Source organism: Filicampus tigris, chromosome 2 (genome assembly GCF_054856515.1).
Source record: "Filicampus tigris isolate MCC_2025a chromosome 2, RoL_Ftig_1.0, whole genome shotgun sequence".
Lineage (NCBI taxonomy): Eukaryota > Metazoa > Chordata > Actinopteri > Syngnathiformes > Syngnathidae > Filicampus > Filicampus tigris.
In genome coordinates, this window is record NC_141218.1 from 6,596,890 (window position 1) to 6,622,396 (window position 25,507).

General features: G+C 43.1%; 1 long non-coding RNA gene across 2 annotated transcripts; it reads right to left on the reverse strand.

Annotated features, from left to right (window-relative positions):
• Nucleotides 1-4,670: 4,670 nt before the first annotated feature.
• On the reverse strand, nt 4,671-25,507 carry LOC147151064 (uncharacterized). Of its 2 annotated transcripts, XR_015085720.1 has the most exons (5): nt 25,263-25,507; nt 24,451-24,618; nt 23,927-23,972; nt 6,295-6,377; nt 4,671-5,788 (listed from the first exon to the last, which is right to left on the reverse strand). It is a non-coding gene; the product is annotated as an uncharacterized LOC147151064 (long non-coding RNA). The 2 variants fall into 2 exon arrangements; XR_015085719.1 differs by having other exon boundaries at nt 4,671-6,377.

A 25,507-nucleotide genomic window follows, 5' to 3' on the forward strand; every position in this document is an offset into this window, starting at 1 on the left:
AAAAAATTAAAGCAAAATGTACAATAAAAATGAACCCTTTTGTCATAGTTGTTATTATTGTTGGACACTGGCGTAAATAATGGGCAATAATGAACGACGGGATAGAGTCGGAGCAAAAATGAAAAATCCATTACAAAAAAATAAAAGAGGAGGCAAAACATCCAATTAAGTTCACCTTATTGTTCATAAGCGCTGCTGAAGTGCTCAAAGCTTCACCTTTCTGCTGTGCCGCAAATGTGAACAGAAGTGGGGCCGCACTCTGGAGAATACTCGTCTGCGCATTCTCATAGAATATCGTTATCCACCATCTTGGTCAGCTGCCAACCACAGGTTCGCTCCAGGAAAAAAAAAAAAAAGAAAGAAAAAAAATCTATTTCCGCCAACACAAGAGCGAAAGAAAAGTGGCAAACGCCCCCACATTGGACTTTTCATTTGACATGTGAAAATAGGCTAATTTGTTGTATACCACCAGTGGTTCCGATTCAGTAGATTCCTCCCGTGGCTACTGGATCATGCGAGCAAGGGTCAGAGAGGGATTGCGCCTTTAACTTAAGTGTGTATGTGTGTTGTACAAGTTTACACATTGTTGTCACATGAATCATTATTACCACGATTGCAAATATTCCATTGTGTGTTTTGTGTAGTGCTGCTGTTAAAACAGAAGAATTGCTCTTCTCAAAAGACGTCGCTCCCATCGGAATAAACAAACAGCCAGGCCGCTGTTTTAAGGAATTACGGTAAATGTACCATTCACTACAATGAAATCACTTACTACCACCCCCTTAATAGGCACCTGCCCCATTTGTGCCAATAATCGGTTTGTGTAGGTTCTTAAGCACAGTGGGACTGCTCAAATTAAAGGCCCCAAATAAAGGCCTCCCTGATTAGACGCCTCAGAGTAAATAAACAGCCCAGCCACTATTTGAGGAATTATGAAAAGTGTCGCTTTTAATACAGGGCAATTGCAAAAATGAAATGCTGCAAATAAAGGCCTCACCGCTAGTAGACACCTTCCCCCATCTGTGTGAATAAACACTCCTGGTCACTATTTGCAGAAAATTGAGCACCCTGACTAATGGGCCTCCCTGATGGATATCTACTTTGGTGTTTTTCACATTTTTTTGAGTCAAGGCACATTTATTTCATTGAAAAAATCCCGCTGCACACCAGCAGCTGAAATTGTGACAAAAAAAAGGTTATTTTAACAAGATAAGTGTTATGTTGTTTATATAAGCGTTTTTTTAACATTGAAGAATGACGTTATATTATAACGTCTTGAATAGGAATTAAATAAACACAAAGAGAAAAGTATTTTATAATGTTTCATATTGATACTTACTCAGTGTGAAACATGGACCTGTTTGGATAAACATGCGTCACTAATTCGCTTGTCTCTAAACAAAGACAATTGGCTACCTGCTGCTGCTGCTGCCACCTGCTGGTATGGAAGAGTACTATAATGTAGTAAAGACATGATTACGCTGCCAGGCGCTAGACCGCACAGGCACACAAATTAGATCATTTCCCACGGCACACCTGACAATATCTCTATTTGAATAACACTGATCTACTTCACAAGGTGTAAATAACAGCCCAGTCCCTATTTGAGGAATATAATCATCTTTACAGTGGAAAGTTGCCCCAAATAAAGTCCCATCTGCAGTTGGGTAAATATTTTCAGAAACTGAATGTCAAGTAGGTTTTATACGGGGGAAAAAAAAACAACAACTAATAATTGGGAAGAGAACTGCTCTCCCTCGCTTGCGCCTGAAAAACTACAGACTGCAGTTGGGGGATTTGGGGGGAATTCCCAAAGCCTTCGCCAGCCCCCCAACAATTGCGCGTGGGGAGAACGGGCGCAGGTAGCCCAATTTCTCGGCAGACGCCGCAACCCAGAGAAAAGTTTGGCTCCGTCATCCCGACCATCTGGCGGCCACGGCGATGTGCAACTTTTAATTGGAAGCACGGCGGTGGGAGGGAGACAAACATGGCCGCCAGATGGACAACCGGGCTGTGCCCCGCATTCTCCACTTGCACACTGTGGAGTTCAGAACATTCCCAGAGATTCACCCATCCCACCGATGATACAGCGAGTGTAGTGCATAACAGTACAGTGGAACCGCTAAAATTGAACACCTGAAACGCACAGCTAATCGTCAGCCATTTTGTTTTGTTTTTGTGATCTAAGGCAGTGTTTACAAAGTGTGTGCCGGTGTGCCGCGAGATACTGTCAGGTGTGCCGTGGGAAATTATCTAATTTGCAGAGCTTGGCAGTTGACCCTTTTTTGCCGCGACCCTCCACCCTTGACCTGGGTACCCTCCCGGCCGCGACCCGGCCATATTCATAAACATTGTCGGCCCCCGCCCCGTTCCGCCAAACGAACCCAAAAAAAAGTGTCTGTGATTGATGCCGCCGCGGGATGCTAACGGCAGAAGCTTTAAACAATATAACACTTATCTTGTTAAAATAAGCTTTTTTTTTTTTTTTCACAATTTCAGCTGATGGTGTGCCGCGGGATTTTTTTCAATGAAATAAATGTGCTTAGACACCAAAAAGTTTCAAAAACACTGATCTATGGGCGGAGTAATTCACCATGGGGGGGGGGGGGGGGGGGGAATTGGATCTTGTCGCATTTTGCTGTCAACTCTCAGTCCCAATACTTTTGTCCGCCTCGCAATTTGCGGCAACGTGCCGGCAGATTAACACGTATTACATCCATAATTAAAGGCGGCTCATTGGTTCCGCCCCGCGTCGTTTGTAAAGCGATTCGCCGCGGCGTTAGATCACTTGTGAAGCCGCTCATTGCTCATTCACACACGCCGTGTTTCCAAATACAACATTGGATTGTGGACTACTGGGCTGCAATCAAACGGCTGTTTTCATCCCACGTCACTCGCTGCGACGCGCAAATCTACGATGAGCTCACTTGTTTAGTTGTATGCGAGGGCGCCGACATTAGGCAAATTGATTCCCTCCGCCGCCTTTGAGCGCATGCCGCCGATGACTCCTGTAATCCCGTTTTAATTAGGGAAGATGTAACGCGTTAAGCTCACTCACGCTCTCTTCCCCGCAGCTACGCCACACTGGCAACGAATCAATCACCAAGGCACCGGTTGCCGGGGTGACGGACCGAGGGGGGGCGGTGTGTTTCTGTGCCTAAAGAGGTAAATGAGTGTAAGTCACTGGAGGATGTGAGAAGTTTTTATCCGGCAGCACCTTTTTCCACCGCTGCACATCGGCACGGTTAATTAAAATAGCGGTAGAAATCGAAAACGGCATCCAAGGGTAAAGCGGCGCAAATTGGGCGGCCGCATCGACGGGTATGAAGGTGACCGCATTCGATGAGCGACAGGGCTGAAGTCGTACATCACTGAGGTCCAACTAATTGGGTAAAAATAACCAATTGTGGGACATTACACCAGTTAGGGTGGACTAAAGACACTCTGTTAAGTGTAATGGCCCAAATAAAGGCACCTTTGCAATTGACACCTCCCTCCCCTGAGTAAATAATGTCCTGGCTACTTCGTTAAGGAAAAATGGCTCGCATACTTTTGAATGGAATAGCAACGCAAACATTTAAAGTGGAAATCAACCCAAACACATTTTTTAAAGAATATGTTCCCAGCAGGCCCACTAGTTGAAACAGGGCACTCTGATTCATATTGCGTTTGTGGAATAAGAGTTAATCCACCCGTTTTTAGCCATCTCTGTGGGCGGCCATTTTGTCGCTTCTGATGACTGAACATGACATCACAGCTGCTCAAGGCTCAGGTAACAACCAAGCACGGCTCGGCTTCAGAAAACAGGTCAGCCGTGATTGGTCGTTACCTGAGCCCTGAGCGGTTGTGATGTCATTTTCACTCGACAGAAGTGACAAAATGGCCGACCCCAGAGATGGCAAAAAAACGGGTGGATTAACTCTTATTCCACAAATGCAATATTTATCAGAATGCCTTGTTTCAACTAGCGGGCTTGCATAGAACATGTTCTTCTATGTTTGGGTTGACTTCCGCTTTAAGACCTCAAACTAAAGCTGCTCGATTAATGTTTGATTAATTTTCTGTCAACAACTAGCTCACTAAGCCTATTAGTCACATACGCACTAAACAATGGGTGCGCATTGCCAGGCTTAGCTTGAGAAGAGTTGTAGGTAGCCACGGTGAGATTCTGACAAATAAATGTGCCTCCAAATGATTTTTGAAGCGTTTGTGACTAAAACCCATCTATCTTTAGCGGGTAAATGAATTTCATCCTGGCTTTGCTCTGTCAAATAGCAACAGAACCCTCTCGTTTGTATTCTGTGTGTCAACTGGAGGGCTGAAATCTTTCAGAAAACGCCGCAAGCTATTTTCACTGTTCTCGCAAGCCACACCCTCTTTATGTTATAATTAGCGCTCAAGTTTGTCTACCCGCTTATTTCCCCGATGTTGTGGATGGAGCAGTAAATTCATCGGAAACTAATTTGCTAATCACCAGTGAGATGGGAAGTACGTCAGAGACCTACAAAAAGTAGTCCTTAGACACCTTACCCTTCTGAGGACATAACTTCCATGGATACGGCAATTGTAGTCGCTGGTCCCAAATAAAGACCGCCTACCCTGATAGACAACTCCCTGATTGGAGTAAATAATCCCCCCCCCCCGGCAACTATTTACAGATGTACGGCAATTTTAGTGAAACTGCTAAAACCGAAAGGCCTCCCCCGTAGTACGAAATGAGCTAAGTAAAACGGCAGTAGTAAAACTTGAGAGGCATCAACAGGGTTAACAAATGACATCTTTTTTTTCTACTGCGATTGCAAGTCAATGAAGCCTTTAATGTTAATGAGAGTTGGCTTTGCCGGAAACTTTTCCTCCGATTACTTTCAAGCCATCTGTCGGCATGAAAGCGCCGCTCGGAACAGACTGTGTTCCTCCACTCTCTGAACATTATTTGGACAATATTTCAGCGCATGCCGCGTCGTAACGGCCAGAACGAGGCCATTAACCGATGAAAACAGACGGAGCCCCCCCGCACAAGTTTGCGCTGCAAATTACCGTCCAAGAGGGTGGCGTTCAACGTTGTTCTTATAAGGACAGGCAGCTTTGGAAGTGCTCATCAACAAAAGATTGGCACACAGGTATTCATTAAAAAAAAAAAAAAAAAACTAACTAAAGTGCCTTTTGGGGGGGGGTAGTTTTTAACCCGGATTTAAAAGTATTTCCACTTGTTGCTAGCTTAACTTCTGCTGGCAGCTGATTCCATTTGCGTGCAGCATCACAACAAAATGCTGCTTCGCCATGTTTACTTTGAAGCTTGGGCTCCATTAATTGACCTGAGTCCGCAGACATCAGAGCCCTGCTGGGTTCAAATTCAATTTGCGTTTCGTTCATATATTAAGGACCCAAACCATTCAGTGATTTATGGACCCGTAGCAGAATTTGGACCGGGACCCAATAAACAAACAAGCGAGGAACCATTTCGGGTTGTTGTAAGAAATGACTCACTGGTACGGCGTCTTGATTCCAAACAGAGCCGTTGGTTAGAAGAGACCGGTCAGCTGGGCTATCTTTATCTTCATCAGAACCGAGACAACCACACGCAGAAGCTCACAGGCACTTGAAATTGTTTCGGGCACCTGTCATCCTTTATTATAATTAGCAAGTGGACGCGGAGATAATTGCCATCAGGTTGAGGCTGCTTTGTCGGGGTTAGCCAATGCCAGACGTCTCTTGCTTTTTCCTTGCTGTTTTATTTAAAGGGCCGGCGCGGCTCCGCAAAGCAACGCCCGTGGCGGCTTTGTAAGCCCTGCGACAGAAAAGAAAAAAAATTGAAAAGAAGTGACAAGACGGCCAGGAGTTGCCTTTCGTTTTGTCCACAAACTATCGTAAATACAAAGATTTTTTTTTTTTATTAGCAATGCGACAGCTCATAAATTTAAAGGAGATGGACATAGATGGCTTGAAAAGGAAATCACCCTGAGAAGTATAGTGGATAAAGATATGAATTTAAATTTAAAGAAATATAATGTATATAGATCAATCCATATACTACTCTTATTAATAATTGTAGACATGTTTTATTTTTGATTTTTGATTTGAAAGAACGGCTTTTCATTGTTGGCTTTGGTCAAAGAAACGACTGAAATGGCTTGTTTCCATACGACTGGACTTTGCAGGTACAGTGCTATGATGCTCGTGTGTGTGTGTGTGCGTGCGTGGGGGTGCGTGTGTGCGTGTGTTGTGGCTTGCTGCAGGGCCAGGGTGAGCTTTCCCAGAGTGTATCGCCTGCCACAGCGTGTCGACTTGACTCACTCTTGCCAGTCTCCTCGCTTGCTCTTTCCATCCGCATTAAGCAGACGCTGCCGGAGATGTGTCAGTCACTTCACCCATTTTATCTGTTAAGTAATCCGAAATCAAATTGATAAAACAACTGTTCAAACATTTTTGCAGTGAGTTCAAAGGCAGTGTGTGGGAGGGGCAGTTTACGTTTAAGCTTGTTTTCACGTCATTATTTTATAAATGAGTTCTTGTATTGCAGCTCATATCAATGTATACCTAGGATCAATAATTTGCTGACTTCCGTCTTTTAAATCTTCTATTTGAGTAAGTCTGCAGCTCTCAAATATTTTTAGCATCGAGTGTTCTTCTGATTATCCCATCGATTAATCAAAAAACGGATTTTGAAGCATGTGAGCAGCAGGTGTATTTTGTCCACTTGGGGTCGCCATCCTCACATTCTATCATGTAGTACCTCTGACTTTGAGTGTACGTGGCTTTAAAAGGCGGTGCCTGGCCTGGTGAGTGACGTGGGAGTCGGGGAGTGATGGTGGAACTGGCTGGTTTTTGCGCAGGTTAGCGTTTGGCTGTTAGCATGCTAACCATTAGCCAGGCCCCGTGTTGAGTGATGTTGTGTTTCGCCAGTTCTGACACATGGCACATTCATTTATTTTTATTTATTTATTTATTTTGAATAATTTGGAATAAGACCAAACTTTTTGGCATTTACTGTCTTTTACAGACTATTTCCGAATAACTTCGAGGAAGAGATTTAGCTTTAAACATTTTTTGCATTTCAATTATTTGAGTGATTCGCTCCCCACTGTCAACGTCTACACGTGAGAGCGCGCCGACTATTATTTTGACGACGGCGGCTATCAAAGTGACGCTGTTCTTTTCCTCTCCTCGTTCTTGCTTAAAAGAAATGCATTCTGGCGGAATTTTGGCGTCGGGAGCCAAAACCGTTGGATGGCGGGGGCATGAATATTCCAAATGACTAATGTTGCACATGCTTACTCCTGACATCTCTGGCTTCCGCGGGGAAATAAAACACTTCTAATGCGGGGGGACCATCTGTTATCTGTTGCTGGTGTTCCAGCACAGGCGGGCTCTGTGCGCACAAACACTCACACACGCACACCGACATACACACACACACACACTGCAAAATCCATTGGGGAGAATACAAAACAGACAGGCTGCCTATACAAATTGAGCATTCCTTTTTTGCCGCTGTTGTTGTAAATCTCGCGCTGTTGTGGGGGGTGACAGGGAATGCACACACTTTTTATGCTCGCCATAAATACCTGGACTTGTCTCCTTGCAGCAGCTGGAGCAGGATAATATGCAGCCGCTATAAACAACTCCCCCCTCCCCATAAAAAAAAAAAAAGGGAAAGAAAATACACAAACGTCACATTCACACTAAATGCACTCTCTCGGAGAATTGTTTGGAGCTATGGGCCGAGGAACGGGAGGAGCAGATGCCACAATCGACAAAAAAAGTCATCACTTCATCTACAGTGGAAGTTGCCTTGTTGTTTTTTTTCCCCCCGTTACTGTACTCTTATTTCATTACTTGTATTCGGGGAAACGTGAAGCAATGAAAAATGCACTATAGTAGGCGTTTAGTCCTCTTGGCAATTAAGTAAATACACAATGAATTCAAATGATAGGATTTTTAATACAGAAACACACTTTTGAGTTTCACAAGTGTCTGTCCTTGGGACTTGGCGCGATCGCACATCACCGGGACGCCAACTGGCATGACCTCAACGTGCGACAGCAACAAGCGAGCTGACATATTTCCCGCCGTTGACAGCTTTCCACGATGAATACACGCACGCAAATGAAGTAAATTTTGCTCCCATTCCTGTATGACTGTTGGATGTGTTTTTTTTTTTAGTAATTATTAATATACGGTACATTTCATTATTTTAACTGCACTGTATTTGTACTCCCGCTATTTGCAGAGAGTTATCATCGGGGTTACAGTGTTACAGAAAGGGGAAAAAAAAAAAAAACACTAAAAGGTGAGTTTAGCAAATAGTTGGGGAAAGATTTAACAGACAAAAAGGGAATATGTGTATCTGAATAGCGGACCGTGAAGTGTTGAGGGTTCGCTGTAATAGTGTTTCAATGTTCTTTTTTTTTTTTTTTTTTTAAATGAAAGGATGAGAGACAGTGGTTTCCCGATGAATTCCCATTCTATGATGAAGCAACAGCATGATAAGGCAGACGGATGGCGCTATCTAATCAGAACGCGGTGCTTTTTGTCTATGGAAATGGCTGCTCGCTTATCGCCGCCGCCACGGGTTCATTCGAGCAGGTCCTGAGCGAAGGGACTCAATCGGCTGCGGCGGCCAGCGATAGGCCTTACTTTCGTCTTCGCCCAGTCCCATCTCTTTTAATCGGCCTAGCGGAAATGAAAGGATGCTATCTCACACTCGCCGCCGCCGCGTCCACGTCCCTGAAGACGGGAGGAGAGGCCTCGGACGTTTTTATTTTCAGGCAGTAGGAGGAAAACAAGCTTTCAAAAGATGTGCCGATGAATCAAACCGAGAAAGTATGAATTTCGTTTAAAACCTCCAATACGTGACTGACGTTAGCTAGCTAATGAACAAATGAATGCGTGAGATCAACTAACCCCTCACGCAAGTCGCGCTTCTCGGAGGTAGAAAATGTTGACATGTTTCTAACCGTAACGATTCAATATCAAATCTCAAACTTCGTGTAAAGAGTGCACCTTTAGTGAGAGGAAGCAAGAGTAGTTTTAAATACTGTGCAATGTCCAACAGAACTGGCAGGCTGCTACCAATACCGTATAGCCACCTGGTAAGAAGATGTCTGTTGCCTTTGGAGACTTATCCAATGTATCACCTTGAAAATGTGTGCAAAGCAGACATTTATTACCACAAACCCACACAATAAAAGAAAATAAGTAGACAATACTACCACCCCCACAAACATGCATGAGCACAAACACTGATAAAACTGATCTCGTATAGTCAAGATTTATCATAAAGCCGTGCTTTCACCAAACAGTACAAGCCGGTACATTTTTTTTAGTTTCTTCAGGGTGGCATCAGACACACACTACTTTCCGATGATTAGTCCACGGATATTTGAGCCTCCCGTGCGAGACAATTTTGAAGATTTACTGATTCTCACTTTGGCCCACGTTGGAAACGCGCATTCGATGTTTGAGGATTGGAGTCGAGCTGAGCTTTTGATTGGATTACTAATTGACTCAGAAGAGAGCCTAAAATTCAGGTTCAACATTTAACGCAGGTTTTGTGTCGACGAATTCTCCGATGCCAAATCAGCTCTATAAATTAGCCCAACCGCCAAGTAAATAACCTCAACTACTTATGTTGTATTTTGACCATCACATGTACATTTCCATGATCTAATTACAGAAAAAAAAAAAAAGATTTTAAACCCGACACTGAGAGATTTTCATAGAACATTTGGAACCATCAGCCCAGATAATAACCTTCAAATTCAGCAGAAGGTGCACTTTCCTGAGCCCACTTTTCTTCTTCCCTTCTAGTTAAGTCATCTTGTTGCTGCTTCTTGAGTTAAAAATCTCAATCTTAGCCATTAATGATGTTTAAAAAAAAAAAGTGCTATGTTGCCTCTGTATTTTTGGGGATAATAGCGAGAAGGCAACGCAGATGGATCGATACACACACAGCGCAGCGTTGGGGTATATTTTGCTCCCTTGCCCAGGGAACATTTCACAAAGGCCGAAAGGGGTCGGCTTATCGTGGAGCTAAATGCCAATGTAATTATTAGTGGCTGGGAATAGTGGAAAGGGAAGCACCTCCAGAGGCAGTACACCGTCTTTAATTAATAAAAGTCACTCTGTAAAAGCAGTCGGGGGGAGTCATTGTGTGTGAATAGCAAAGATCCCGGCTAGCACAGCGGAAAGTGGCATAGAAACACAAGCTCGGAACCTTCTCAAGGTAGCACGTCCACATCCCCGCAACTGTTAAGGGGAAGTCAACCCAAACATATTTTAGAACATAACAGTGTCGTGATATCAGCGTCAAATCATGTATCATTTGTCCTTGCATTGTTTTCTATGGGAAATATTTTTGCAAATGTGGATTAAATGGGATACTTAAAGCGGAAGTCAACGCAAACATTTTTTTTGAAAAATATGTTCTATGCAAGGCCACTTGTTGAAACAAGGCATTCTGATAAATATTGCGCTTGTGGAATAAGAATTAATCCACCCGTTTTTAGCCGTCTCTGGGGGCGGCCTTGAGTAGTTGTGCTGTCATTTTCAGTCGACAGAAATGACAAAATGGCCGCCCCCTGAGATAGCTAAAAACGGGTGGATTTTGCTGCTTAGCTCATATTCCACAAATGCAATATTAATCAGAATGCCGGGTTTCAACTAGTGGGCCTGCTGGGAAAATATTCTTGAAAAAAATATGTTTGGGTTAATTTCAGCTTTACGTATTTTATTGCTTTCAAATGCGTCTCAAATTTGGAGAACTTTACCGACCAATAACAAAGCTAAGCTACATTGTTGTTCTGCGTAGTGCATGCCACTGGTAGGCTCTCGCGATGTGAATACAATTGAAACAAAAGCCGAATAGCAGTCTTACTGGGAGCCAACATATTGCTAAGATACGCGGTGCAAAAATAAACATTTGAATCGGTTCGAGTATAGAAAACAACCCTTCGGTGCATGCTGCCTTTCACATGTGATTGGCAGCTCGATTTATTAGCCAGTTGGACTTGAAAGAACAGTGACTTGACGAACCCTGTGTGGGCTTGAGCTGTAACTGAAATATTGCAGGAGCCGGCGAGCTGGTTGCGCTTTCCATCAAAACGAATTCCACAAAAACAAGACATTTGCATGCAATGCACAAATGGCTGGCTGTTGATTTGTTTCACCGCAACCAGGAATCCCCAAACTCCGTCATAGCTGTCCATAGAAAATTGGCAGTCTTTTTGTTTTATTTTTGTTGCGCACGATTTTCTGCAATGACAGCCACCAACAGAAAAAAAGCGGAGTATACAGTATTGGACTTAGGGTGATGGGAGACGGTGATAACCCAAAGATGGAATCGGCTGGTGGAAGAGAAAAATAACATCTCGCGCAATGGTGCCGTCAATTACGCTCTAAAAACATTTGGGTTAAAAATAACACCATTTTGGGTCAAAAATGGATCGATCCACAACTCGTGGCAATTTGACCCAACTTTCTTGGTTGTTTTTGCTGAAAACAACCCCCCAAAAATGGGCTGCTTTGTCCAAAACAATGCAAGAAAGTGGGTCAAATTGACCCAATTTGTGTATCGGTCCATTTTTTTTACCCCAAATTGTGTTAAATGAAATTAAAACTTGGTTAGAAATTGGTCAGCGGTGTAAAAAGATTGCTCTCAAGCGAAACGCCATCCGTGGTCAAGTCATCCGTGGTTGCGATTGGCCATCTTTCGATGCCGCTTGAGTCATGACTACACCTGAGCCCCTCTCGCCTCGATTCAGTCACCGGATGCCCACCGCTAGCCGTATGTTCCCTGCCCACGTGTTAACTCTCAACTGCCTGCAGAAAAGAAATGAAAACGAGGCAGCTTTGAAGAAAAATGCATGAAAAAAACAGATCAAGGTTCTTTAAGGCAGGAAAAAAAAATGGCAGGAGTATAAAAAAAAAAAAAGCCAACGCCAAATGTTTCTTCCGCAACCGTGTCTTTGCTTCTCACACAAGTATTCTTGTTTGGGAACAATAGAGGCGAAAGCAGATGCTTTTCCCTGGCACCAATCAATGTAAAGGCCCTGATAGATCAAAACCGACGTCGGAGGGCGTGAAGCGTGGTGGCGTCTAAATGCGCCGTCTGATTGGTGCAGCGGCCACCGTCGTAGTGTCCTAACCCGTCTCTAAGCGTCTTGGGGGCGTTTACGCATGTTGAATCGATGTCGCCAGTCGTGGCAATTGGCCACTCTGATTTGTTGTTAGCTAGCAAATCAGCGCGCGGAGCACCAACGGGAAGTGACGAATACGGAAAAAACTGTGAGCACGCCTCCGCTGCCTTAATCTTCTTACAAGTACAAATATGAGGGTTGACAATGTAAGTATTTCACAATACCGTGTCAAGAACGTGACGGTTTACTTCGTGTGGGAGTTCATCGTGAGCGAAGAATATCGCCGAATGCATTTTTTACGTTTTTTTATAATCCGTCCCCGGCAAACAGTTTTCCGGTTGGATTTTTCTAACCATGAGAAATGGCGACTACCGCCGCCGATGGTATGGAAGGGTATTACATCTTATGCATGCGCAGAAGGTACTTGAACGGTCAGCGTCGCTGTCTGCCGTTGCGGCGTATTCCTCCAGCGTGACGTACCGACAGCCGGCCGGACGCCACAGGGGGTAAGCGTCTCTCACTGTCAGCGTCTTTTTGGTCTATCTAGCGCTTAACACCTACACCTCCCTTCTGCCTCCTTCACGCTGGCTTCAGCTCGTCACTTTGAAATGGCACCACGGCATTCTTAGTGTTGTTCTTTTTAGCTTACTCACAAGGACAGCCCGAGAAGCCTTTCTATCGCCTGTCGCTCGGCTAAGACCAAAAAAAAAAAAAAAAGTCAGACGCTCATCCCGAGTCAGCCAGTGCCCGACTCCGACCAACTTTCTGCCATTCGGTGGCTTTTCGAGAGATGTCTTCCAGGCGGCATATTGAGAGGTTTCATTATTGTCTTGTCTGCTGTGCAGGAGGGTCACCATGGTAACACTAAACACATCACGCAGCTCCCCACAAAGGAAATGAGCTTCTTCAGCGGGATGCGCTTCCAGGAACCTGTGGTCAGCGTGCGGTCAAAGGATATTAGATGTGAACAAAATTTCAAAGAAAAACACTGCCCAGCTACTTTTATTTATAATACCACTGTAATTATTGTCATTACGGCGAACGTTTCTGGAACATTGGTAAGCCAGTACATTTCAGTTGGTGTTTTGTATCTCGGGGAGAAGGCAAGTTTGTGCGCTTTATTAATTTATTTCAATTAAATCACCTGTAAACTATTTATTTTTAACTTCACATGGATTTGAAACTACATGAACCTGTTTTGGGATCACCGTTTGTGCTGTATTAATGTTTTAACTATGACTACAGGAAATGATAAATACTTGGGTTGGAGGGGCATCGATTATTTGCAGTTTTTCATGGCTGGCTCAGATTACTTTTATACAAAAAAAAAAAAAAAATCTCATCGTTTTCTTTTCATTGTGACATCAATGTTCCTTTGCAGCAATTTGCGTCACAAAGAAGGACCTGCCTATCTTGCCTCCGACCCGGCCCACTTCTTCCACTTACTTGTGACCCCCCCCACCCCCCCGCCCCCCTCAGGGTTTGTTAGGTAACAGAAGACGATAAGATTCATTGGCATTCCGCTCCGTCTCCAAACCTTAAAGTGGAGTGACACGCTACAGCATCTTGTAGCAGGTTCGTGGTTTCGACACACCGCGGATGCATCCGAGTGTTGTCGCGGCCTGCCAAATCGCATTATGTAACTCCCAAGTGCTCCAGTTGGGACACGGGAACATGACACGTGATTGGAGCTGAGGACGGGGCGGGGAGAAGGGTAGGGGGGGGGGGCACGGGTGACAACACCATTTTTTGTCACCCTTGGTGCCATTTGCCATGCTAAATCCTTATTCCATTTTACTGAGACAGTCCTATGATGCTAAAGGGTTAGGGCGGAGAAGGGATTTTGGAACTGCGGGGGACGGGGATCAAGCTTATAAAACGGAATGTAAAATTTGTATGTATAAATCATTATAGTTACAGAGCGACAGCGCTTTTCAAAAGATGGGTGAAGCGTTGCTGTTTCATGGGTTTTAGTACCATATATATGCAACTTAATGTTATATATTTTATTAGTGCTGTCAAGCGATTAACATTTTTTAACTAATTAATCGCAAAATTTTCCATAATTGATCGCGGTTAATCGTATTTTTCAACTACAATTCTTTACAAAGCTTGGAACCGATACTTGAGTGAAATCTTGGAATGAATGAGGGAAAAAATTAAAAGTGTATTTGGATTCAAAGACTGTTCTCATAGCTGTCTCTGATCCTTGAATACGATTCTTTTTCCTGTAAAATACAACAGTTGAACGATACACCAAAGACGTACAACGAATATGGTATTTGAATTTGACAAAAGCGTGCAAATTATTTGGGATTCCTCCAATGAGCCGTCGAGCAACTTTTTAAAGTAAAACTAAGTAAACGTCCGTCTTTACAACTGTGACTCTCCCCTAATATTGGCTGCACAGGGAGCAGAGGTCAGCTGCTACAGGAAGTAAGTCAAACTGAGTTAACTTAGTTAATTTTTTAGTGCGTTATACAATTGTAATTCATCTCCACAGTTAATGCTTTAACTTTGACAGGCCTAATATTTATACATTTTAATATATCATCTATTTAATAGTAATTTTGTGTACATGCGGGTCTCATGCATTTAACCGGTGTCTGTTTTTCAGCTTAATATTTCAAACAAAGAAACCCTTTCTACGCCCACTGATTTTTATTTATTTATTTATTTTGTCTGACATTCTCAACAAAAGAAAAACGGCATGACAATTGCTTAAAAATTCAGAGTTATGCTTTTTTTTTTTGAAGTGTGCTTATGCCCAAGGTCTCAGGAAAAATAAATGAAATGGAAAGGCGGAACCAACACGGGGCTCCGGCTTCGAGATGGCGGCCACTCCGTACGACTCTCCAGTTCTTTCTCCATGTGAAGGCTCTATCTTGTGTTACCAGTGGGCACGCAACATAAAAGGGCATGCCGTTTATATCTATTGTTCATGCGACGGACTTAAGATATGAACGGACTAACAATGCTGCTTGTTCGCCGTCGGGAGGAGCGAAGCCACCGGCGGCCATCGGACGTTGCCAATCGCTAAGCTCGCCTAATTTGAACACATTGATTTCTCCAAAGACATTTTCACGTCATTTTCTGTTTCTGCGGCAAAAATGCTAACCTGTATTGCATACATTTGTACCAAGTGTAGGAGAAGCGCTGACAGGACATTTCATTGATAAGAATGCAATTTTGAATTTTTTCTTCTAAGGCATATGTCTCTGAGTCATTCGTAAATATTCGTCTGCATCATGTCGTCAGAACAATGAAAGCAAAGGCCAGCATTCATCCCATGCTATCTACGCCCATGCTTAAGGACAATCCATGCGAAAACAAGGGAGGGAGGGTTGACTATCTGCCTCTGCAAAAATTCAACATCATAATGATATCAGTCTTTAACTGTACCTCCCTACGGTGTTAAAAAGAAAAAGAAAGAAGAAGAGCAAACAGGAATCTCTTCTGGTGAGAGCAAAGAAGAACAACGCCAGGGGCTGATCCCATGCGGCCAAACAAAGAGATGCAATGACCTGTGAATGTCACACACTACTCCTCCGTTATTGCTGGTCAAATTTAGAGGAGATGCTGCCCCCGTCTGGGGGCTTGGGGAAGCACCGTCCAGCAAAGGGAATCTGCCCCTCTGTAATAAAATATTCATCGTAACTGCAACAATTGTCAGTTTGGAGGCGACCTTCGCTAGTGCTGAAGTACTCGAGTAATAGCACTTTGTCGGTAGGGCAGAGGCTGTCAGTCTTGGAATGGAATGGATTGTATTTTAGCTGAGTTCGGTTTCGGATAGGGCTGGACGATTATGGAAAGCAAAATAAGCACGATTATTTTGATTGCGATTGAAATCGCGATTAATAGACCAATTATTCATTGATATCAAAACTTAGTATTTATCAAACTACTAAAACTCAACTACTCAAAACTATCATCATAACCTTTTGTCCATTCATCCCTACATGTTGAATACTTTATTCTTTGTGTAAAGTACAAATGGATTTTCGTTCTGCTACATCCATACCTTTTGATGCCTTGCATCTTGTTATCCTATTTATTTATTTATTATTTTTCTGTCTTTATTGTTACAAGTCTTGGGACTTAATGGTCCAACCCGGAACATGGGGTATTGTATTTTGTGTAATATCATGTAGAAATGTGTGTTGGTATAAAACAAAGTGCTTGAATCCTTAAACTCAACTTTAAATATGACTTAAAATACAGTGAGAAAATAAGTATGAAAGTGAAATAAGAATATGCTAAAAAAGAAAAAAAATGCAATTAAAAAAACAAAACAAATACCGACTGTTCCTGCTGTGCGCACTTTGGCCTCCTAGGGGCAGTGTGATGCTGTGCATGGATAGAGTACAACAAAATGAGATGAGAAGCAAGACGCAAATGAGCACTATTAATAAAACTCGTTTTTCACAGAATGTGTTCCTTAGAGTATTGTTATGTTACGTATGTTTGTGTCTGAATATTCGTTATTTGAAGGAATATCACTCCCAAGTGGATGCTAATTTCCCTTTAGCATGTCAATGGAATTTTACATTGACTTTAGCATTAGTGCTAGCAAAGTTTAAAAAAAAACACACAAAAAAACAAAGGCGTGTATTTAAATATACAATGCATGTAATTATTTTTGTTGTGTGTTTAGTTTTATAGTAAACTGTAGTGTCATTAAACACCTTGAAGCACGCTCAGGGACAGTTCAATTAAATACGATACATGCTTGCTCCGCAAGCCGCATGGTGCATTCCGGGTACTTTCACAACGTCGGGAGCTTGCAAACGCACCGCGTCATTCTGCACATTCATTGTTTTTCTTCGATTATCACATTTGAAAGATCGAGAGATGCCAAAATCGAAATCACAATAACATTTCAATTAATTGTCCAGACGTACTGTAATTGATGCTTGGTCTTGCTTTGCTCTCAGTTCCTTAAAGTCTTGGTATTGATTTTGTCACTTCAAAGTGTTAAACTTCACTTGGTCTTGAATGTTCAAATCTCAATCTTGATGGTATCCTAATGTGTTGATCTTGACTTGGTCCGAGCTACTTTATATCTATTTGCCCTTGTTCAACGGCACTCAAACCTCGGGGCAAAAACGTTTGTCATGTGAACTGTCCTGTTACCTTGCGTTGGTCTTGACCAGAGGTGGCTAATCCGGGTCCAGAAAGTAAAAGCCCTACCACAGTTCGGCGCTTCTAATCAACTGCGCTCGTTTATCTGCCGGTTGAGTAGAAGCACCTGTGGCTAAAGCCAAACTGTGGCAGGGTTTTTACTTTCTGGACCTGGATTACCCACCTCTGGTCTTGACATGGTCTGGGCTCCTGCCATCTTGACTTGGTCTTGACTCCTCAAAATGTTGGTCTCGACTACATCTGGGCTCCTAATGTATTTGTATTGAATTGGTCTCATCTCCTTAATACCTGTGTCTTGAATAATTCTCGAGTCCTCAAAGTGTTCATCCTGACTCGGTCTCAACCCCCCCAATGCCTTGGTCTTGGCTTCTTGGAGTTTGGTCACAGGTCAAAGGTCATTTTCATAGTCTCAGCCCCGAATTAATCGGTCTCGATTGGAACGGGGGAAAAAAAAAAAAACATTAAATTGGCGTTGTCATTCTCTGGCAAGCGGCAGCCTCGTAACCTCAAGTGAACAACCAAATGAAATAAGTCTGTCAATTCTTTTTTTTTTTCCTCTCTCTGAAACTTCAGTCATAAATAGAAAGGAATGCAGGCAGAAAGAATCCGAACGGAGTGGAAGTGGATAAAAGGCGAAAACCTGTTCAAGGGCCTTTGGGACGCTCCACACGGTTCATTTCCTGAAGCAGTTGGTCGACTATTTATAGGCTGGCATACTGGTACCAGTTAATCCTCCACCGGGCTTCTAACTGCCTGCCAGCTGGCACAGCGCGTACCGTTTGTGCGGGATGCTTTTGAAGGTTCGGGATGCAATAGTGGCGAACCAACCATGACCAATGGCAATAAAGTGAGGTTCTATTCTGGAAGTAAAACTCGCACTCGATTTAAACGGCCTTTAACGAAGCCCCGAGTTCACCCAAACCCACTGAATGACAGGTTGGAACAACAGAATGAAGCCACACTTGCAACTGTTTCAGTTTAGTAACGCGTTTGTGGACAGACAGTCTTGGGGGGGAGGGGGTTGGAGAGGACGGATGGAGACAAGGATGGGGGCTCGGATGGCTCGAATAATGGCACACAAGCAAAGCAAGGAAAGCAAAACTGGGCATGTAGCATTCCCCGGGGAGAAAAATCTAAAAGCTACACAAGCACTTTGTCCTGGTTGCAGCTGCATATTTAAAAGCAGCGTTGGGGAGTCTGTTTCCTGTTCGTGTAAGGGGCTATTGTTATGGCTTAGTGCTTAGGTTTTGGATTCGGGTTAGATAGGTGTAGGGGTCAGGATTTGGGTTTAGGTTAGGGTAGCGTTCGGATGATCTCAAGGTTGCTTTATTGCTAGGGTTAGGTTTCCAGTTGGTGATTCGTCTTGTGGTATAATTAGCGCTAAGGGTTAAGGGCTACGGCTTAGCGATAAGGAGTAGGGTTAATGATTTGGTTAAGATTGACCAATGTTTTTACCTGCCATTTTGGTTCGAAGCAGCCATTTAAAGAGGGAAGTCAGCCCAAACATATTGTTTTTTCAAGAATAATATTGCGTTTGTGGAATAAGAGTTAATCCGGCCGTTTTTAGCCATCTCTTGGGGCGGCCATTTTCTGTCGACTGAAAATGACCTCATAACTGCTCGGGGCTCAGGTAACGACCAATCACGGCTGACCTGTTTTCCGAAGCTGAGCCGTGATTGGTCGGGTGCCTGAGCCCTGAGCAGTTGTGATGTCATTTTCAGTCGACAGAAGTCCCAAGATGGCCGCCCCCTGAGATGCCTAAAAAGGGGTGGATTTTGCTGCTTAACTCATATTCCACAAACGCAATAATAATCAGAATGCCGTGATTCAACTAGTGGGCCTGCTGGGAACATATTATTGAAAAAAAAATATGTTTGGGTTGATTTTCTCCCCCCGTTTAAGGTTCAATTTGGATATTTCCTTCCCCAACCCAGGCCGAGGGCGTCTGTCTGGTTACAACCCAATTTGCGACAAAGTATAACTCTCTTGCCTGTTTCCCCAACCGCACGACTGCCGTGTTCTGCTTCCTCTGTGTGTGAATATGCCCACTTGGCCCGAGCCGTATTGATCTGTGCCCCCCCACCCCCGACATACTGTGTGGCAAGGTTACGGAGCAACATGACAGGCTCATTGGTGACTCTCTGCAAGCCGGAGGCCAGTTCGGATTTCATGCTGCAAAGCAAAAAGACGAGAGCGTCGCTCCCTCCGCTCTGGCTGGCGTAGGTTAAACGGCGCTTACGGCAACAAACTAACCGGCACGGTGGGTTGAGAGGAAGTTCTCGGACGGGCTGAGAAGGATTCAGATGAGTTACTTTTGAAAATCGGGCCAGTAGTGTCAGTGCATAAACAAGCTTTAGCATATTCAATATTGGGGATAGTAAATTTATCCTCATAAAAGTCTTATTGATACGATTAGTTCTTTTATCATGCGAGATGAGAATTATCAGTGGATTAAGAACGAGCTATCATGTTTTTTTTTTTATAAACTATACAGTACTGTTTGTTTTTATGAGTCTGGCCTGAGTCTAGTCTTTTGGCAAGTTGGGTGCTATTGTCACAGAACACGATATATTCTGTGCGTCTTGAAAGATGAGTCAAAACGCTCTAAAACGGGGAAATCTGCAATGAGGACAGCTAGCAGGGACTGCGTTATTATGTAAATATGCGGGACATAATCGATATAACTACGATCCCCAAATAATTGAAGTTGTACGCTTCACTCCATGTCCTATGCAAGCTCTCCTCGTCCTGCAGGAGTGAAACGACTGGACAACTTTTCCCAAGATCCAAGAAGTTTATCCATGTACCAACTCCCTCCGGGAAGATGATGCGGCCCAGGCGTAGCTCGGCAGTCTCCATTTGCCCGGCTTTTCTCATTTTTACGATGATCGCCGGGGCGACGCGGGCGGATGAGTGATGGTGTCCATTAGTAAACACGGCGCCCCTATATATGCGCCAGCGGCCGAAAAGAGCCCGCGACTTTGCCACCTCCCCCTTCCTTCATTCCCTGCCTTCCTCTCCCGCCTCGGCCATCCATCCTCCTTAAGATTGTTTTTTCATGGCTGCAGTGCTGCGGCGGCGGCGCGGATGAGACCGTTTCTCTCCCCCTTATACGTGCGCCGCTCTTTCAAATTTTTCAACGAGGAATCGTACCGGCTAATATGACAGACGCCGTGTATGTTGCAGTGGAATGTGAGCAAATCTTGTCGTGGCGTCAACAGCAATCTGCCACGTCTGCTGCTTTCTCTCAATTGGTGTGGAAGTGATTTATTTACGACAAACAACAAATATCTTTGTTCATCTATCTATGCCAGCGACACATAGTGACAGGCAGAACAACGAAATGCGCTTCCACTACATATCAAACGGTGTTGTCAATCAAATGTGACTCTTAGTATTGAAAATGTGACTAAAATATGAATGAATAATTTGTACATTAACAAGCATAGATTTACAGCCCCACACCTGTAAGTACCTGCGATAGACCGATTATCGGCCGGGCCGATTATCGGCACCGATATTTGGCTTTTTGACGAATATCAGCATCGGCCTTTTTTAAAACTCTGCTAAACTGTGGGGGGGGGGGGGGGGGGGGGAACAAATATATGTGAAAGTTTAACATTTCTGTCATTTTGAAATTTCCGTTTACTGTCGAAAACGACATGGAGCTATTGTTAAGTTTTCCTTTATCCTTTTTAAGGCGTGCTGACAATCCTAGGTGCTCCCTGAACTTTTTGTTAGAATTTTATTACAGAGATGTCAAAAATTTCTTGTAATAATGATTTTTTTTTTTAAATCAACATTATGCAAACCTGAAACATTGTTAAATAAACATGCTTAAAGACGTTTACAACAAAGTTAAGAGTAAATTCTTCTTTAGATTTGGATGCCAATATTTTCCTTTTCACTGAAAATGAATATCGGCTATCGGCCTCCTTGGCTACTAATAATCGGTATCGGCCCTGAAAAAAGCATATTGGTCTATCTCTAGTCGGTACATTACCTGCGCCTGTAGCTTAGCAAAATGTGACTTTTTACTGTACCTCTTTGTCATGGCTTGTTTCCAGAGACCATCTAACCGCCCAAAACCAGAATCCAAATGGTACGCTCCCCAATTTACGGCATTTTGGAGGAATGCTAATTTTTCATTTAGCTTTTCCGTAATTGGCAGCGGTAGCTAATTGCAACGGATGCGCAATTAGCATCATGTAAAGCACTTCAGGTCCAATCAGTATGCCCCTTTACATCCAGCAGACGATGAACACGAGTAACCCCCCCCCCTAAATGAATCGCTCACATGTCCCCCTTTCAACTGCTATATGAATGGTGAAGGGGAAATGGCTGTCAGAGAAGCCATAGCAGCACAAAGCTCCCTGATTGCATTCTGGACTCTGATGTATTTTTTATTTGATTTGATTTTTTTTTTTTTATATAATGTTCTTGGCACAGCATGATTGACTCATTGCCTGATTGCCATCTTTCTCTGCTTTCTTTATGGAGAAAACTGCCTCTTCCTCTCATTTTGTGTCCATATCCATTCCTATTTTGAGCACAAAATAGCTGCTCAACCACTAAACACGTTCGTGAATTAAAAAAATAAAAAAAACGAACTAAAATGCTCACGTTGAAGCAAACTTGCTGTACGATTCACTGCCATTACAATGCAATAAAATACGATTGAGTCCTATTACAGCGCCGTATAATTCCCTTTTATGGTGTTCCAATTTGGTGTTCTACAAAGAATACAACTGGTTATGTAGCACAGTTTCAACAAGACATCGCATTGTTGCCAATTGTGACGATGCATACATGATGTTAGTGGATACAGGTCACTTGTGTGAAAATTTCCTTTGCCCCCTCGGTCTACCTTTGCAAAGTAGCAGAAAAGCAGTTAGCAAGAAATCAGGTCAACGGCGGGATTAGCGACAAACTTGAGCAAATCCTCTCAAACTGCGGGTGAACCCGGAGACGGCGTCGCTTTGCATATTCGAGACCCGCGGAATAAAGCGGCGGGCGTAACGTAAGCGCGATGCCTCCGCATGAGCCAGGATCATAAAAGTAAACATCATTAGGCGGGAGGAGACCTCGACGTGAACCCGCGCCGAGGCGGAACGTGACGGAAAACAAACACGCTCATTTATTTGTGGCGCGCTAAATTCAACAAGGAATTCGGCTAAAGCGGGTCAAAAAAGCGTACCATAATCGTCAACGGTGGCGAAAATGAATGCCGACCAGAATCTCGATCAGAATGTTCCGAACTCCCGCATGGGCACCAGGGTGGGCCGAGCGGAAAATTGGACTTCGATATCGTAATGTATTGACACACCAAATATGTTAGCATATCAATATTGTATGAAGACGGTTGCAGAGAGCCACGTTCTTTCAATATATAGATTATTGCGCAATAATTGTGAATAGTGACCGCGTCGGTATCGCTGATATCCACCGATCCTCATTACGAGCTCAGCTGTTCCGCCTTCTACCATTTGTCATCCTAACCAACCAGCCCCGTACGTGGTGCCAACGCCGTTTACTTTGGTTCAATACGAGTCGGCGTCCTAATGAAATAGAAGTAACCCTCTGGTCGCTATAACCAGAGGTGGGTAGTAACGGGTTACATTTACTCCGTTACATTACTTGAGTAAGTTTGGGAAATGTTATACTTTTAGGAGTAGTTTTAAATCACTATACTTTTGAATTTTACTTGAGTAGATTTGTGAAGAAGAAACTGTACTCTTACTTTGCTACATTAGGCTACATTGAACCATTACTTAAATCCCCTCCGCGTACGTACGCGTCTCTCTCTCTCTCTTTCTCTCTCTCTCTCTCTCTCTCTCTCTCTCTCTCTCTCTCTCTCTCTCTCTCTCTCTCTCTCTCTCTCTCTCTCTCTCTCTCTCTCTCTCTCTCTCAGAGAAAGGTGCATTTATTTGGCAGAGACCTGCGCCGGGGTTCTACCATGTGACTGTGTTTCACCAATCAAATGTAGCCGTATGGCCGTATAGCTCCGCAGTCTCGTCACGTGATCATATTCAACTTCAGCTGCGGGAAAGAGTTGTTTTCGGATGAAACGGATCGAAAATGTCACGCAGCAATGCTGACCATGCAGACACCGAAGAGAAGATTCTTTGGGACAAATGTTTGTTTTTGCATGTTCTGTCACATACAGAGTGAAACACTCAGACGCACGCACACACACACACAGTTTATAAGAGTTCATGGGCTACTTTGTTGTTCTGCCTGCGGAGCCTGTTAAAAAAAAAAAAAAGTACAGGGATGAAATTTTGTGCTACTTGTGCTAACTTTATACTGTTATTATTTTATTATTTATTAAAGTACTTAAATTTACCTTAAGATTATTTTAAGTTCTTCTTTAATTAAATGTAATTCATTTTATTGATTGGATGGACTTTAATTTGCCTGAAGATGATTTTGTATTTTCGTCTGATTGACTGGTTGTTTTAAAAAAATAATAATAATAAATGAGACGATGCTACAGTTACTCAGTACTTGAGTAGTTTTCTCACCAAGTACTTTTTACTTATACTAAAGTAATTATTTGTATGAGTACTTTTTACTTTTACTTGAGTCATATTACTCGGAAGTAACAGTACTTTTACTTGAGTACAATTTTTGGCAACTCTACCCACCTCTGGCTATAACAACGGGCCCCTTGCAAACGGCCACACAATCGCACTGAAACAAAGAAGGGCTTAAAGGTCAGAAGATTTACCGCCCATTTCGGCGGCACAAAATCACCTCAACGATAGCAATGTCACATCCAGGAACAGCATCAAAAACTGATAGCAACTGCAATCATATTTCTATCTTTTACAGTACAGTATTCCTACACCTGCAACCAAAATTACATTGAAATTAAAATTTTCAATGTTCATTCATTTTAAAACCCACTATTCATTTCAACACCATGCAAAAAAAAAAAAAGAAGCTCTTTCACATCAATGTAATTATTTTTATATAATCGTAGGTGAAGAAATCTCTAATTATATAAAATCGGGCGCGCCTCCCCTACCGGAGGCTGCCATTATTTTGCTGCCATCTCTGTGCTATAGATTTAGTGCGGGTATTTTCATGCATTATTATAGTTCAGTACGTAGTACGTAGTTGCTAAGCATCATTACTGCTGCATGTGTAAAAATTAGAACGCACTTACTTCATGACTTGAGGGTGATGACATTTTTTTTTGCACCTCTGCTGACGAAACTGTTGGTAGGCTTGCCACGTGTGGTCTCTCGGGAGGCACCGTAGTGCGCGTGCTTGAAAATGCACACGCTTCCATCTTAGGTTGTTGCATTCTCTTAGTTGATTGTCCTTTTAAGGTCTTTAAAAACATACAAACACACAATATATTGAGGAGAGCAAGAGCAATGGATAACACAAAAAAAATATTGTACAAACAGTATTTTAAAAAAGAACAACTGTAATAACACTAACAAAAATCCGTATAATATTATGTGGCTTTACTGTAGTGATGTATTGGGATGATCTATATTGTTATATGTAATGGTGCTGTATCAATTTTCAAGTATGAATCATGTCATCTGAGACAGTATAGTAGCCGCACCTACTATGAATCACGTGCTTTACCCTTTACAATACTGTATCAGTTTACCAACATCAAATATCAATATTATAATCACCGTACATTTGATGGTGCAGTATCATGATACCAATATCACACAATGTTATCCTAATACAGTACAGTATCGTGTGCCAGTATTAAATGTTGATATCAAAATGAAACTTGTACGGTACAGTAAAGGTATCAACAACAACAAAAAAGGGACCAATATCCATAATCCACCATCACACATTGATATCGTCATGCATCGTATCGTTATCTTTTATATGTCGTACAGTAGCAAGAGAATTGTCTTGAAAAATCCATGAGGCAATGTTAATAATGACGAAATTATCGTTTATGGTCGAAGCAGCACGAGATCAATTGCGCATGCGCTAATGTACCTGCATGTTTCTGGCAATGCTTGAGTTGCAAGGCCTCCCCCAAGGTCCTCATGTGGCCCCTCCACACATGCTCGCTCACTTGCTTGCTCTGCCCCAGATTTCTGCAGCGGGGAAGTAACCAAAAAAGCGGACAGAGGAGACACAGTCATCTTTTTAATCGTGGTGGCAGTCTGCCCCCTGGTGGAGGAGTATGGAAGTATATCTAATCGCTGCTATAGACAACATTTTGAGCACAACATTGGCGT